Source organism: Schistocerca serialis, chromosome 6 (assembly GCF_023864345.2).
Source record: "Schistocerca serialis cubense isolate TAMUIC-IGC-003099 chromosome 6, iqSchSeri2.2, whole genome shotgun sequence".
Classification (NCBI taxonomy): domain Eukaryota; kingdom Metazoa; phylum Arthropoda; class Insecta; order Orthoptera; family Acrididae; genus Schistocerca; species Schistocerca serialis.
In genome coordinates, this window is record NC_064643.1 from 724,626,629 (window position 1) to 724,640,566 (window position 13,938).

The 13,938-nt window shown below is 38.9% G+C and overlaps 1 protein-coding gene across 1 annotated transcript in view; it reads right to left on the reverse strand.

Moving 5' to 3' along the window:
* Positions 1–13,938, reverse strand: part of LOC126484581 (28S ribosomal protein S11, mitochondrial) — a 68,416-nt gene that overhangs the window by 25,673 nt on the left and 28,805 nt on the right. The gene's annotated exons all lie outside the window — the stretch shown is intronic.

Genomic DNA, 13,938 nt, shown 5'->3' on the forward strand with positions numbered 1-13,938 from the left:
ATGGATGTGTGTGTGTGTGTGTGTGTGTGTGTGTGTGTGTGTGTGTGTGTGCGCGCGCGTATATACCCGTCCTTTTTTCCCCCTAAGGTAAGTCTTTCCGCTCCCGGGATTGGAATGACTCCTTACCCTCTCCCTTAAAACCCACTTCCTTTCGTCTTTCCCTCTCCTTCCCTCTTTCCTGATGAGGCAACAGTTTGTTGCGAAAGCTTGAATTTTGTGTGTATGTATGTGTCTGTGTTTCTATCGACCTGCCAGCGCTTTCGTATGGTAAGTCACATCATCTTTGTTTTTAAATATATAGCATATTAATTAATTACAGATGTAGCTCAGACACGATTAAATAAATAAAAATGGTATGGGGAGACATTGGGGTGCGATTTCAGGGCATAACGGTGATTGAAGGAATTCTGAAGAAAGAGTAAGTCAAGGACATCTTGCTTCCTCATGTTGCCTCTCACACGACATCATAGTGCCTTTTTCAACAGGACACTGCTCCTCCATAGATGGCATGTGTGTCTATGAACTGTCTGTATGATAAGTGTGCTGTGGACAGCAAGATCTCAGCATCTGTCCCAATAAATCATGTGGGACCAGTTCAGATGTCAACACACATCTCAGTGCCATTCCTCAAGATATCAATGACCAGTTACAACAGTTTAACAACTTGCCTCTGAAGAGGATACAATGGCTCTTAAGTCCTACTCAACTGAACTGGTGCACGCATCCAGGCCAGAGAGCAGGTGCAATGTTATATGGGTAAATAGTCAATGAATGAATGAGGTAAAGTTTAAGAACTGAGTACAATGTGTGGCTTTGGATACGATATGTGGTTATTTACAAGTATATCCAGCTTTGGTTTCAGAATACAGCTGTCTGACAGTTGGAAACAATGCAGAAAAAGGACATAAATCAATTAATTACGAATATTTAGAAGATTTACTCATTGTAATGTAGTTGTAGAGTTTTCTGAGTGCAAGAGAGATTCTTACTTGCAAAGGCTGCAAATGCAATAGGGGAAGTAGTGGGGTGAGAGATCTTTCACAGACAAAATACACCTGCCCTACAAAGATATTTGGTAATTTTAACACTAAGGTTCCGCTAAGCAAGAACTGTTTTAAACATCAACCATATTTACCAGATTAGGCATCCTCCGACTGCCACATATTCTTGTACCTAAAGGACTTTGTGGTTGCATAAACACTTACCAGAGCTTGATAAAGATTTCCAACTGGTGCAAAGATTGGCAATTTGCTTTAAATGTTCAGAAATTTAGAACTGTGCACTTCGCAAAACCCAAAAAACATCGTACATTATGACTACAATATCAATGGGCCACAATAGAAATCAGTCAACACACAGTATAATAAAACACTGACATCATGTGAAAGTCCATTAATAAAAGTCTTAAGACTCAGTATTAACTGTGAAATCTAACAATATCCTACCTCCTTGCATATAAACATTTAAGCAGTCATTCTTCTCACATCCCATACACAAATGGAAACTACAGAATACCTATAGGTGGTACAATGGGAAGAACCTTTGAGTAATGTAGTTCACAATGGTTTGCCGAGTATGAATATATTGTGTTCAGACTACAACTAGCATACTTGGCATCTGTCTGCAATAGCACATAATATGGGTTGCCAGATCATGGTCACAGTGGTAGTATGGAATACATACATAGTCACCATCATAGGATAGCTTGGATGGGCTATTATATAATAATAATAATACCCAATTTACCTGTCAGAAATCTGATAATAGAATAACATGCCAGTAGTAGCCTGCAAGATTTGATGATGATAGGCAAAGAAAGATAACACTACAGTGTATGTGCCATGAAAACAGTCCACATCAGACTATGTACAACACTGTAATGTCTAACACAATCAAAGGAGATAAAGATGACAGTTGTCCAGCACTGTAGATACCCTGTTCAGCATAGCAAATGACCCTTTTGTATCAATTCATTCCCTTATACATCACTGTGGCCGGTTAACATGTACTTATGTACTACAGCAAACTGTAAATATCACACTAAAATTAGGCCATTTCTCTGAATGGGAGCTGGAAATCACACAAATTGAGTCATCTCTCTTTGAAAGTGAACCAAAATTGCACTCAAATTATGCCACTTCTCTTTGGATGTGTGCTGGTATGCTAATAAAGCGGACAGGTTTTGTACCACGTTCTCCAATGATAACTAGAAAACATTGTAGAGGGCTGAAATGATGGTCAGCCGCATTATGATCAACTCTGGAAAGGGACACACGTGTGTTTTTGAGAGTGCTATGTACCTCACAGCACGAGGTCAGTATTTTTCTTTGAAACTGCATTTAAAGTATTGTTCAAGTGTAGAGCATGAGGAATTTCTTAGTCGCAAATGATTCAATGGCTCTGTGGGTGTGTGGTATGCAATACTGACTGGTAATTTAGGGGCCTGTGTTTGAATTCCGTTGCTACTTATACCTTTCTACTTCATTTTATTATATTCCTCGAATCACTAACAATTAATTATAAAATCTGATTACATTAAACAGTTCATAAATTCAACACAGTTAAGAATACTGTCTGTGCAAGTCAAAAGGAGGTAAAATGATAGTAAAAAAAAAGTGAGTACACAAGGAAATTTAGTACGAAAGTTTTTTTTTTTCATAGCAGGTACCAAAACAATGAAGGTGGCATTTTCCATTTTTGTTGAATTAATTTTATTTGTTCACGTCAAGTTCAGCCTTCTAGGCAATTCTAAAGCGATTGTGCGTTTCTGCAAGAGAAAATTATGCCTTACATATAGAAATGCCAGCCTCTCTCTAAATTTGTGTTTTTTTTTATTCATTTTGGCTAAAAGTGCTGGTTTGACAGCTTGACATTTACGAAGCTAACAAGACAGCATTTGTGAACCAAAACGAAAAGGAAACAAATCTAAAGATGCTGACATTTAATTATGTAAGTCATATTGCAGAACTATATCATCACTTGGAGTGGCCTAGAAGGTCCAAACTAGCCGTGAACAAATTAAATCAATACAGCAAAAGTGGAAAATGACACATTTTAGTACGAAAGTGTTTCCAGTAGATGATTGGCTAAAGAGGCTCTTTACAAGTAGATCTTAGGAGGAAAAAGTATGATTTAAAGAGTCAGTCAGATCTTGTACAAATGTAAATCTAAATACAAGTGTGGGTGGGACAAGGCTCACTGATTTGGAACAAACAGTGTTTAATAGTAGAAGGTAAAGGTCACTTTCAAGTTCCTGTAATATTTTGCCTGATGGTTATAGGAAAATGTAAATTACCCTAAAAATGTTTTCGCATAGATTACGAGGAAAATTTGAGATACAGACACAGGACATGAGCAGTTGCCTTACGATTACGAGCATGGACTCAAACTCAGGATTTGGTTGCCTGAGTTTAATTACCACTGGTTTCATAACTGTTTTCTTCTTTTCCTGTATTTCTCAGAATGTTAAACGCGTAATTATAATGTTTAGTTATACTTAAAACAGTTCAATAAATATATGCAAAATTAATATATTCAATATAGTTATAGTTATAATTACTACAGGCCCCAAAATGTCACAAAGCAATGGCAATGGTGAAATTCTGCAAGAGCCACCACTGAAAACCGTATTCCCGTAGGAACCAACTGTCACAATATGATAAACACATTTGTCAGACCCTGACCACTCTTCCCAGATGCTAATATTGTAACCTTTTATGTTGGCGAGGCATAACAACACTTCCTCTGAAAGCTCTTTGCCAACTGAACTTCATATAACACTGACCATAACACCGACCTTGCCAATTGCTCAAGAGTGTGCTACAATTTTTATCACTTATTTCTGGTACTGTTCAATACATCTTTCATCTAGTAGAATCACTGTTGCTAACTTCAGAAACATTTAATGTACATACTGTCATTAAAAATAGTTTTGTCTAACCTCTCTGAGGAACATCCAGTGCTACTTTCACTTCAGAAGACGTCTCCTAACAGCTGGTCTAATATTCTGTTAGCAGTGCATTTTACCAATTATGTACCAATGGAGAACTGTACCGAAGGCTTCCTTGAAAAGTGAAGAAATAAGCTATCAACACTGGTTCCCTGTTAATAATAAATAGAGGGAGCTCTAACACACAACCAGAAGATTTCTATACAGATGTTTGTCAGCTGATAATGAAGCAGTGTTATGTGAGTAAAACACATCTTACATAATCCTAAGACAGCAGTAGTAAAATTCCATGCATAATTTATGATTTTTCTTAAATTCTGGAAAATGTACCTTTTTTCACTTACACCACTGTAGCTCCAAATTCATACAGTAACTTCTGCTATATGGTGGGCCACCACTACTGTACAGTATAGCATATAATATGTTCTCCTTTAGGTACAGTCATCTTCACTATCAAGTGACATTAGTTGCTTTTCCGTTTTCAAGTATCTTTATATCTGCTACTTTTGTGTGAGTATAAAAAATGAATGGAGGTAGCAGAAAAGGAGAGAAGTAAAAAGACTGAGTGTGTTTGTGGAACAGAGGGATGTGTAGTGCTGGAATGGGAACATGGAAGGAGCTAGACAGGTGAGACAATGACTAATGAAGGTTGAGGCCAGGAGTAGGATATACTGCAGGAAGCATTCCAACCAATGCAATTCAGATAAGCTGGTGTTGGTGTGAAGGATTCAAATGGCATAGGCTGTGAAGCAATCATTGAAATGACGACTCATGTTGGGCAGCAGTGGCCATTCGTGCGGACAGACAGATTGTTGGTTGTCATGCCCACGTAGAATGCAGTACAGTGGTTGCAGCTTAGCTTGTAGATCACACTACTTGACTGGTTTCACAAGTAGCCCTGCCTTTGATGGGATAAGTGATGTTTATGACTGGACTGGAGTAGGTGGTCCAGTCCGGTCACAATCACCACCTAGCCTATCAAAGGCAGGGCTCCCTGTGAAACCTGTCGTGTGATCTACAAGCTAAGCTGCAACCACTGTGCTGCATTCTACGTGGGCATTACAACCAACAACCTATCTGTCCGCACGAATAAACACTGATGAACTGTGGCAAAAATACAAGTGGACCACCCTGTTGCTGAACACACCACCCAACACGACGTTCTTCATTTCAATGACTGCTTTACAGCCTATGCCGTCTGTATTCTCCTCACCAACAGCAGCTTTTCTAAATTGCACAGATGGGAATTCTCCCTGTAATATATCCTATGTTCCCATAACCCTCCTGGCCTCAACCTTCATTAGCCACTGTCCCATCTAGCTCCTTCCCTGTGCTCATTCCAGAACTACACAGCTCTGTTCCACCTACACATGCAGTCTTTTTACTTCTTTCCTTTTCCATTACGATCTCCCCCCACCCTCACTCTCCATCTAACGTCCTGGTTGCACCTAGCTGCTAGCTGTCCTAACATCTCCCCACCCATCCCTGCATGATCCCGCAGCAGCAATTTATTGCTCCTCATCCTTACCCTCCTACCCCTCTCCCTTCCCACCTCAGCCTCTTCCTTACCCGCACCCAATACAAAGTGGAACATGTACTCACTGTGTTTAAAAAATAAAACCAAGGAAATCGTTAAAATTAGAAGAAGACTAAATGACTAGCAAGTGCAACTTCAAGATAGGAAATGCAATTCCAAGATTTTGGAACTTTTATCTTCCCCCCTCAAAGAAGAAAGTGGGATTGGTTAAGAAAGGATGAAAAGGAGGGTCAGATCACTAAGATCGTAAGTTAGTGGGGATCTAACTGTTGTGAGGGCATGGAGAAACACAGAAGTGAAGAAGAGGATGTCAAAGAGTGGAAGTCCATGGGGTCAACTTCAGTTCACAGACAAACTTTTGCCAGAATACCCCTTCTAAAACAGGTTTGAGGTGATGTCCTCCACTGACTTTGAGAAAAAATCCACTGTGCTTTGCCCCTCTGACTGAAGCAATCCCCTCGCCTTTGTCAAGTTCTGGGCAGCCACGGAGCAGGGAAGTGCTAATAGTTATAAGTTGCTAAAAACCTTAAAATTCGCTGAAGTAGTGTGGCACAGCTTGCATAAAAGACATGATCTATTAAAATAACAACATCAAAGTGTCATTTTTATAATTTTATTACTCTGCACCTAGTTTCAAACTAACCATCATCTGGTGGAACTTTAATGTTGACATGAGCATTAAATTTGATGTTAACTTTATATTCCAGACATTTCTTGGTAAAAAGTATGCTCTCAATGTATTTTTCCGATTTCAGTCTAAGCCCTTGGTACGTCAATATTTCACTTCTACCTCGGTCAAGCATAGCCCATAAAATCTTTTTAAAATTGTACAGCATAAATGACATTTCCTTTTTAACTCTAAATGCTTAGAATATCAACCTATAAAAGATTACATTTGTTTCAACATAAAAGTTCTGAGAGACTGACAGGTTAGTTTCAAATTAGTCACACAGTAATGAAATAAAAACTTTTAACATGATGGTATGTGTATTTTATGTGGAAATGTAGCTAAAAACATTAGGCATATGATGACCCCTTTAACTGTGAAAGAAATGAGCCAAAGCAAATCCCCCTAGAAAGGACGAGACCAACGCAGAAGCAATGAACTTGTTTCTGGAAACTAGTGGCTTGCTAAATTTCATTTATAGATTATCTGCACTTGCAGCATTGTGCCGGAGACTGACTATACTAGGGAGCAGCAAAAAGCAGCTGCTGGAAGGGATAGATCAGTTCTCCCAAACTTCGTCTTCCCCCATTTGTGACCAACAATGAGAAACCTTTGACAAAGTCTGGCATAGTCTCTAACTGTAAGATCACATTGCTGCCAACATCACTTCTGCCACAAGTACCATCAACTTAGCACAGAGTACTAAATGGACACCTATCGTTAATAGGATATATGTGGCAATACTGCACTTCATTCATACTGCTGCTGGCACAGCTTTGCACCTTTGTTGCTCCCACTCTCCAGCATTCGTTTTGCATTGCGTGGAAGTGTACACAGCAGTAACTTCAATTGGGCAGTACTGCTTATTTTGTTTGCATAAAATGTCTTCAAGATCCTAAAGACAATGCCAGAAGAGATGAAATCCTATCAGCACTACAAATCGCAACAGCAAAGTTGTGTGCTGTTTCACTATGACCCGTACAGAGAATAGTTGCAGAAGCATGGACAATGGAAATTTGTGATCAAGAAATGGTGTTTCAATCACCAAGAAAGGATATTAGAGGAAGAAGAACTTTACTGCATCAGAATTTTACGACTGTGGCAAATACCCAACAAGGAAAATGGTAGCATATCTTTTAAATGACAAGACTGCTTTCACAGAGGTCACCACTCCAGTGGAAGAATTCTAAAAGTCTTAGGGATTCAGGTACAGAAAGTGCACCAGTGGAAGACACAGTCTGATGGAAGGATCTGATATTGTAGCATCTAGGGCTATTTTTCTGGGAAAAATGTACATCATGAAATAAAATCATCACCCTTATCACACTTGTTCTGATGAGACTTGGCTCAATCAAAAACATGCCAGAAAGCTCATCTGGCAGTTTTTTTGAAAGGCAATGGTTGGTTAAAAGTACTGGCTGGCAAAGGAAAAAGGCTTATTGTCTGTCATGCAGGATCTTTTTGAATATGATTTAATCGTAAGTGCAAAGCTAATACAAGGTGTGATCAAAGAGTCACGAGAATCTTTTAATGTCACGGGCTTTGTGCATCTGATTTTCAAAACTTTTTTTTATCTTATTGGTACAAATGGTCTTGATGTATGTTTACATTTTAAGCCATTTTGAATATTTAGTTTATTGTTTATAGTCAGAAAGGTTATAAGTGTGAGTACTCAGCAAATTTTTTACTTACAGAAATTTTGCTTGAAAAATGGAATAAAGTGCAGCAGTGCATATGAAATTTTGACTGTGGTATCTGGCAAATCTACTTTGAGTATGACACAGAGTTTACGAGCAGTATAAACATTTCGAAGAGGATCAAAGAAGACAAAGGCGAAGACGATGAGCATCCTGGACTATCTAGCACATCAATTACTGACAAAAATGTGGTAGGAGTAAAGAAAATGGTTCTGAAAGAATGCAGAATCTCAATCAGAGGGGTTGCTATGATGTAAAGTTTGTACCAAAATTGTTGAATTTTGACCAAAAACAATGATGCGTAGACATCACTCAGAAACTGCTGAATGAAGTTTACTAAGATTGAGAACTTCTAGGGAAGTGAAACATGGTACATGGGTACGACACTGAAACCAAGGCCCAATCAAACCCTACGGTAACTGCCTGAATAGCCAAGAACGAAAAAAAAATTTAACAAGTTTGCTCACCAGTGAAGATTCCTCTCACTGTTTGCTTTCGATTACAATCTCACAGTGCATCATAAGTTCCTGCCTTAATGTCATTTAGTTAATAATTAATACAATCTGAAAGTTGTGCACTGTTTGTGTGAAGCAATTTGAAGAAAATGACCAGAATTGTGGCCAAACTACACATGGAAATTGCATCACGATAATGCTCCTGCTCGCACCTCACCTCTTATCTCTGAGACTGTGAGAACTATGAAAGCGCACAGTTTTGCCAGTATTGATGATGTAAAAAACAGAAAATCCAATGATCATCAAGAAGCGTAGAATAATTATTTGTTTAAACGATGGGTTTTAAGTTTATTACGTGGTTCAGAAGAGGATTGCACACACACACACACACACACACACACACACACACACACACACACACTCTCTCTCTCTCTCTCTCTCTCTCTCTCTCTCACACACACACACACACACACACACACACACACACACACACACACACACACACACCCTCCCCCAAATTTATCAATACAAGGCACAACAGTCACCAAACACTACGACCTGTGCTGGCACATTTGTTGATGTTACTTGCGGAATTCGTAAGTCCCATTTTTTCTGCTTTGTGCCCATGTTAAAGATAACTTGTGAAGTTAAGGAATGCTTGAATATCCACATAAACAAAACAGAAATACCTTTACAATTTAAGAGATGAGCAGTAATAATGTATTTGGCTGTAATGAACCTTCTAAATCACGAGACATTAATATGACGAGTCTGCTCTTACACTAAAGTATTATTTGAACATTTTCTTGACATCTGCTTATAAATAAAAGAGAAATTAATAATTAACACTTTATGTAAAGATGTGTGGTATTAAAATATTGCTAGTTAACTGTCAATGAATTTAAAACAAAACCCAAGTCCTCACATCTCCTAGAATGCAGTCTCACTTACATTTTTGGAACTGAGATGGTTGAAACCAAGTGGAAAGTAGGAAAATTTTCCAAAATGTGTGGAATGTATAGATATATTTCACTCCTCAGCAGTTGGAGTGTTTATAGCAACAAGGTGTAAGACTATGTCTCCTGAGATACAAAATGAATAAAATTGTCAACTCTTACAGAAAAAGAGAAGCTCAGGGGAGACTTACTGCACAACATGAGAAGGTAAGTCTTTTCCTCCCATCCCATGTGGTAAGTCTCCCATGAACTGCAGTTCTGTTGACTTTCCTGTAGTCTACTCCTTTTCTTAGACTTCTCCAGTCCTTTTCGTTCACCCCTCTTCCTTCCCCTTCAACAATTTTGCAGAACGAGCCACTGGCTCCGAAAGCTTGCCAATTACAACCGTCTTGTGTGTGTGTGTGTGTGTGTGTGTGTGTGTGTGTGTGTGTGTTTTTTTGCCACTGCTTGGTGAGTAGATGTTTTTATCTTTTCAATTTAATTATTTTGTCAATTACAGTTTATATTGAATGCACTTTCCCTAGATCGCAGTTGTGGAGAATCTCTTTTACAGCACATAGTACCTTACAGGAAATACCACCCTTATAGAGAGAAAATCTAGCCCCACACAGCTTTTTGCATACAGGTGAATAATAGATTTCACTTTCCTAGATACTATACCTAGTCTTATTCATGGTTCACAATGCAGAATAGAACTACCGCAAGTGAGAATGCTAAGGGTTTGGTTGAATAAAAGCTCAGGACTCAGTTCATTCCTTCAAATGATCAAAAGTTGTGATCTGTGAACAGGCAACACATTTCTGCATTTGTGATAATTTGGTCTCGCAACTACCCATCGCAGCTGCCAGAGGAATTGGGTTGAAAAAAAAAAAAAACCATTTTCCTGTCACACGCCAGTACCTGGCTGCAAGTCTTCAACTATATCTCTTGCTTCTTTTCACTATACCTTTGAGGACTGTAGATGGATGCAACCTCCTCTCCGTTCCGAAGTACGTAACTGTTGCTCCTATCTGTTTATCTTTAGTCAACTGCAGTACCCTTAGCTGGTGATTGGACAACCCGCTGTTGCTGGCACTGATATACAGCCAACTTGTTCCATAGCTCATCACTTCCTCCCATCTCCCACAAAACTCAAAGAGGCCTTCAGCTGTAGGCTTTCTTTTCAGCAGACATAGCTGTACTCGAGGACACAACAAATCAGAATTCTGTCTGTTAGATGTAGAGTCTCCCACGAATCTAAAGATAGTGTCCACAGCAAAGAGAAAGAATCCATACAGTCAAAGAATAGTGGTAAGCTTTTGGAGCTCCTCAGGTTTAGATATTTGAAAGTAATGTAAGATGAACATGTAAATCAGTGGCAAGGAAGCCAATGGAAAATTATTCCTTCAGGATTTTGGAATACTTATCAAGTAGCATGACACCAGAAATCAATTAAATTCAGCGACATGCAACACAGCCTATTTGAAAGCTTAACAGTGACGCTCAGGAATGTGAAATGGGAATGTCATAGATATTTATTTAAACACCATGATCTTACCTTCAAATACTGTTTAGGTCTACATAGCAGCTCATTTCAAATATGACTACACTCCATCACATTATCATTAATTTGCATCTGTAGTTATGTTATGTTTCCTTGAGGTCTTCATAACGAAAACGTATTTGGGAGGAGAGGTGAAGGGTTGGATGGCAGGGTTCACTTCTATCAGTGGTGCTAATTTATTATGGTATTTCACTTTTATTGTTATTAATTGCTTTAATCATTCTGATATAAACTTGAAGATGATACAGATGACAGGTGCACCCCATCTTTTTCACTGTTGAAACAACTTAAAGGCCGAATTTGAACACCCATAACCACATTCATCATCACTGACATTCAAGTACCCATAATTTCACTTCTAAATGAAGTTTGCAGATGAACACAGAAGAAGCAGATTTGGCCAGTGGTACATTTACTCTATAAAATTTCAACCAGCAAATTTGATGAAATTTCCTACTCCATTAATTCCAGACTCAGTACTACATAAGAACTAAAACAGAATTTATTTGGAAACAATTTGCATGTAGCATGCACCCGCACAGTAATACACTGCACCTGACAAGAGAAATATGGTCCAAACCCATACTAACCACACTTGTTTATATGACTGCATCATCTTCACAAACTTAGTTCACTTTTGGTTTCCTGCAAGGAGGATCACTTTTAATACTACAGAGTGCGAAAGTGGCAACTGAGATGGGTAGGCCAGTTCTCCCACCACTTATCTTTCCTCAGTTTCTGAGTGCCAATGAGAAGCTTATGGCTTAGTCCTGCTCCATCCACAACTCACACTACCGCCTCAGTGTCATTTTTGCCACTGGTGTCACGCAGGTGATGTCATAAGAAGCAACAGCTATCAAACAAACACTTACTGCTAACAGTGTTTATGTGACAATAATGTGCTCTGTTCATGCTGTAGCGAGGCTTTGCAACTTCCTTGCTACCCACTCTCCAGCATTTGCTGTTATCTGAGCTGCATGAAATTTATGTATGCAAAGAGGGCAGTGATTTTCATTGGGTAGTACTGCTGCTTATGCTTGCAAGTTAAAAAGATGACAATTCAAAGCCACACAGAGACAAAAATGATATAAAAATTTCTTCATGGTCCTAAAGACAATGCCAAAAGGGACGAAATCTTATCGGCACCACAGACCGCAACAGCAAAGGCATGTGCTGTTTCACTACAAACTGTACAGAGAATAGTTGCAGAAGCACGGACAAAGAAAACCTGTGGTCAAGAAATGAAGTTTCAATCTCTGAGAAAAGATATTAGTGGAAGAAAAATTGTCACTGATTCGGGCGATTTCTGGAAAGATGTTCTTTGTCGTTCTGCATCAGAATTTTATCACTGTGGTGAGTAGCTTAAAAGACAAATGGTAACATATGTTTTAAATGACAAGACTGCTTTCACAGGGGCCACCATTTCAATGGAAGAATTCTGAAATCTTTGGGATTTAGATACAGAAAATGAAATGATGGAAGATCCCGAGGGAGATATCCAGTATTTTAGCACCTAGGGCTACTTTTCCAAGAAAACTGTGCATCAGGCAGGGGAAGGCAGGGGGGAATCGTTAGTCTATTATATATCTTTGGGAAACCTGACTCAATCAAAATTGCACCAGGAAGCACATCTGGTAGGATTTGAAAGGCAATGGTAGGTTGAAAGCACCGACTGGCAAAGGAAGTAGGCTTATTCCGTCTCATGCAGGATTGTCCAAGTATGGTTTTATCAAAAGCACAAAACTAATATTGACATCCCATAAATCCACTGATCATGAAAAAATGAATAGTGATGTACGTAAAACACTGTTTTTAGAGTCATTACTTAGTTTAGAAGAGGGTTGTGCGAGTGTCATGATTAAAGTATTTTCATTCAACAAAAAGGAGAAAATTCCTAATTCAAGTACAAATAAGGAAGAACTGCATATTGGCTAGAAGAGAAAAGTATTTCAGGCTGCACCAAAAGTGGAGATGTTGCAGGAATTTGGGCACTAGAAGCATCCTTATAATCAATATTATTGAGAGCGCTTAGCAGCATAAAAGGGACTCATAGTTGTGTCTGCTCCCTTACCACTGTTAATTAAATCCCATAGAAAATGTGACAGCCCTAGTGAACAGAGAGGTAGTGCAAAGGGAATGCACATTAAGACTGAAAGATGTGTAGGAGTTATTTCAGGAAGCAATCAATTTTGCAATGGAAGACAGAATTACGTGTGTACACCATGCTGAAGATCTGCAAGAAAATGACTTTCTAAAGGAAGGCATCCAAGAAAGTTCAGTGAATGCATTGCCACTGCTCCAGATGAGTCATCAAACAGTTAAGTCTTCAGAACAAAACCTTCAAATAGCTCTAACTGCAGTAAATGTTGTAATTGTTTGTCCTTCCCCTCCCTAAAGCTGTGACTACTGTTCCCCCTCTCCACTCGATTTTGTAGTCTTCCCTTTTCTCCTTGCCCCAAAGTCATAAATATGAAATGGAACAACTGCCAAGCATACACTGCCTGAGCTAGCACGTTTGCCGGTTTTACTTGCAGGAACAGAAGATTCACATTTTCTGCTTCGTACTGCGGTTAAAACTTAAATGCAAAGTTAAGTAATGATCAAATGTTTACATACTCAAAACAAAGATAACTGTATAATTTAACAGCAATAATGTATTTGTCTGTAACATACCTTCTAAAACACGCAAGAATACATTAATATGGAGAGGCCGCTGTTTCTTTACAGTATTTTCAAATGCATGGTTTCACAGCTATAATAAATTATTTAAAGTTAAGACACTGACCATGTCCGATTCTAAAATCATTATTGCAATGTGCTACCTACCAATCTCAGGTGTATCATATCATTTACAAGGTAGTGCCATGTAATGAAGTGATCATAGACAGCATTGTCTGATGGCACAGTTTGCTGAAATCTGCTTGACACATATGGGACGGAGGCTTTTAACTTGTGCCGACTGAGGTGTGCAATGAGAACACAAATGGGGGCAGCAGGCAGAAAAGGTGGAGAATTGGCCTTCTACAACTTACCCCTTCAGCTGCCACTTTTGTAGCTTCCTACTATAATAACCAAACACTCAAGTGTAAGAAAGAGGGCAGTCTACATACTATATGCTGAAACGATACCAGAGC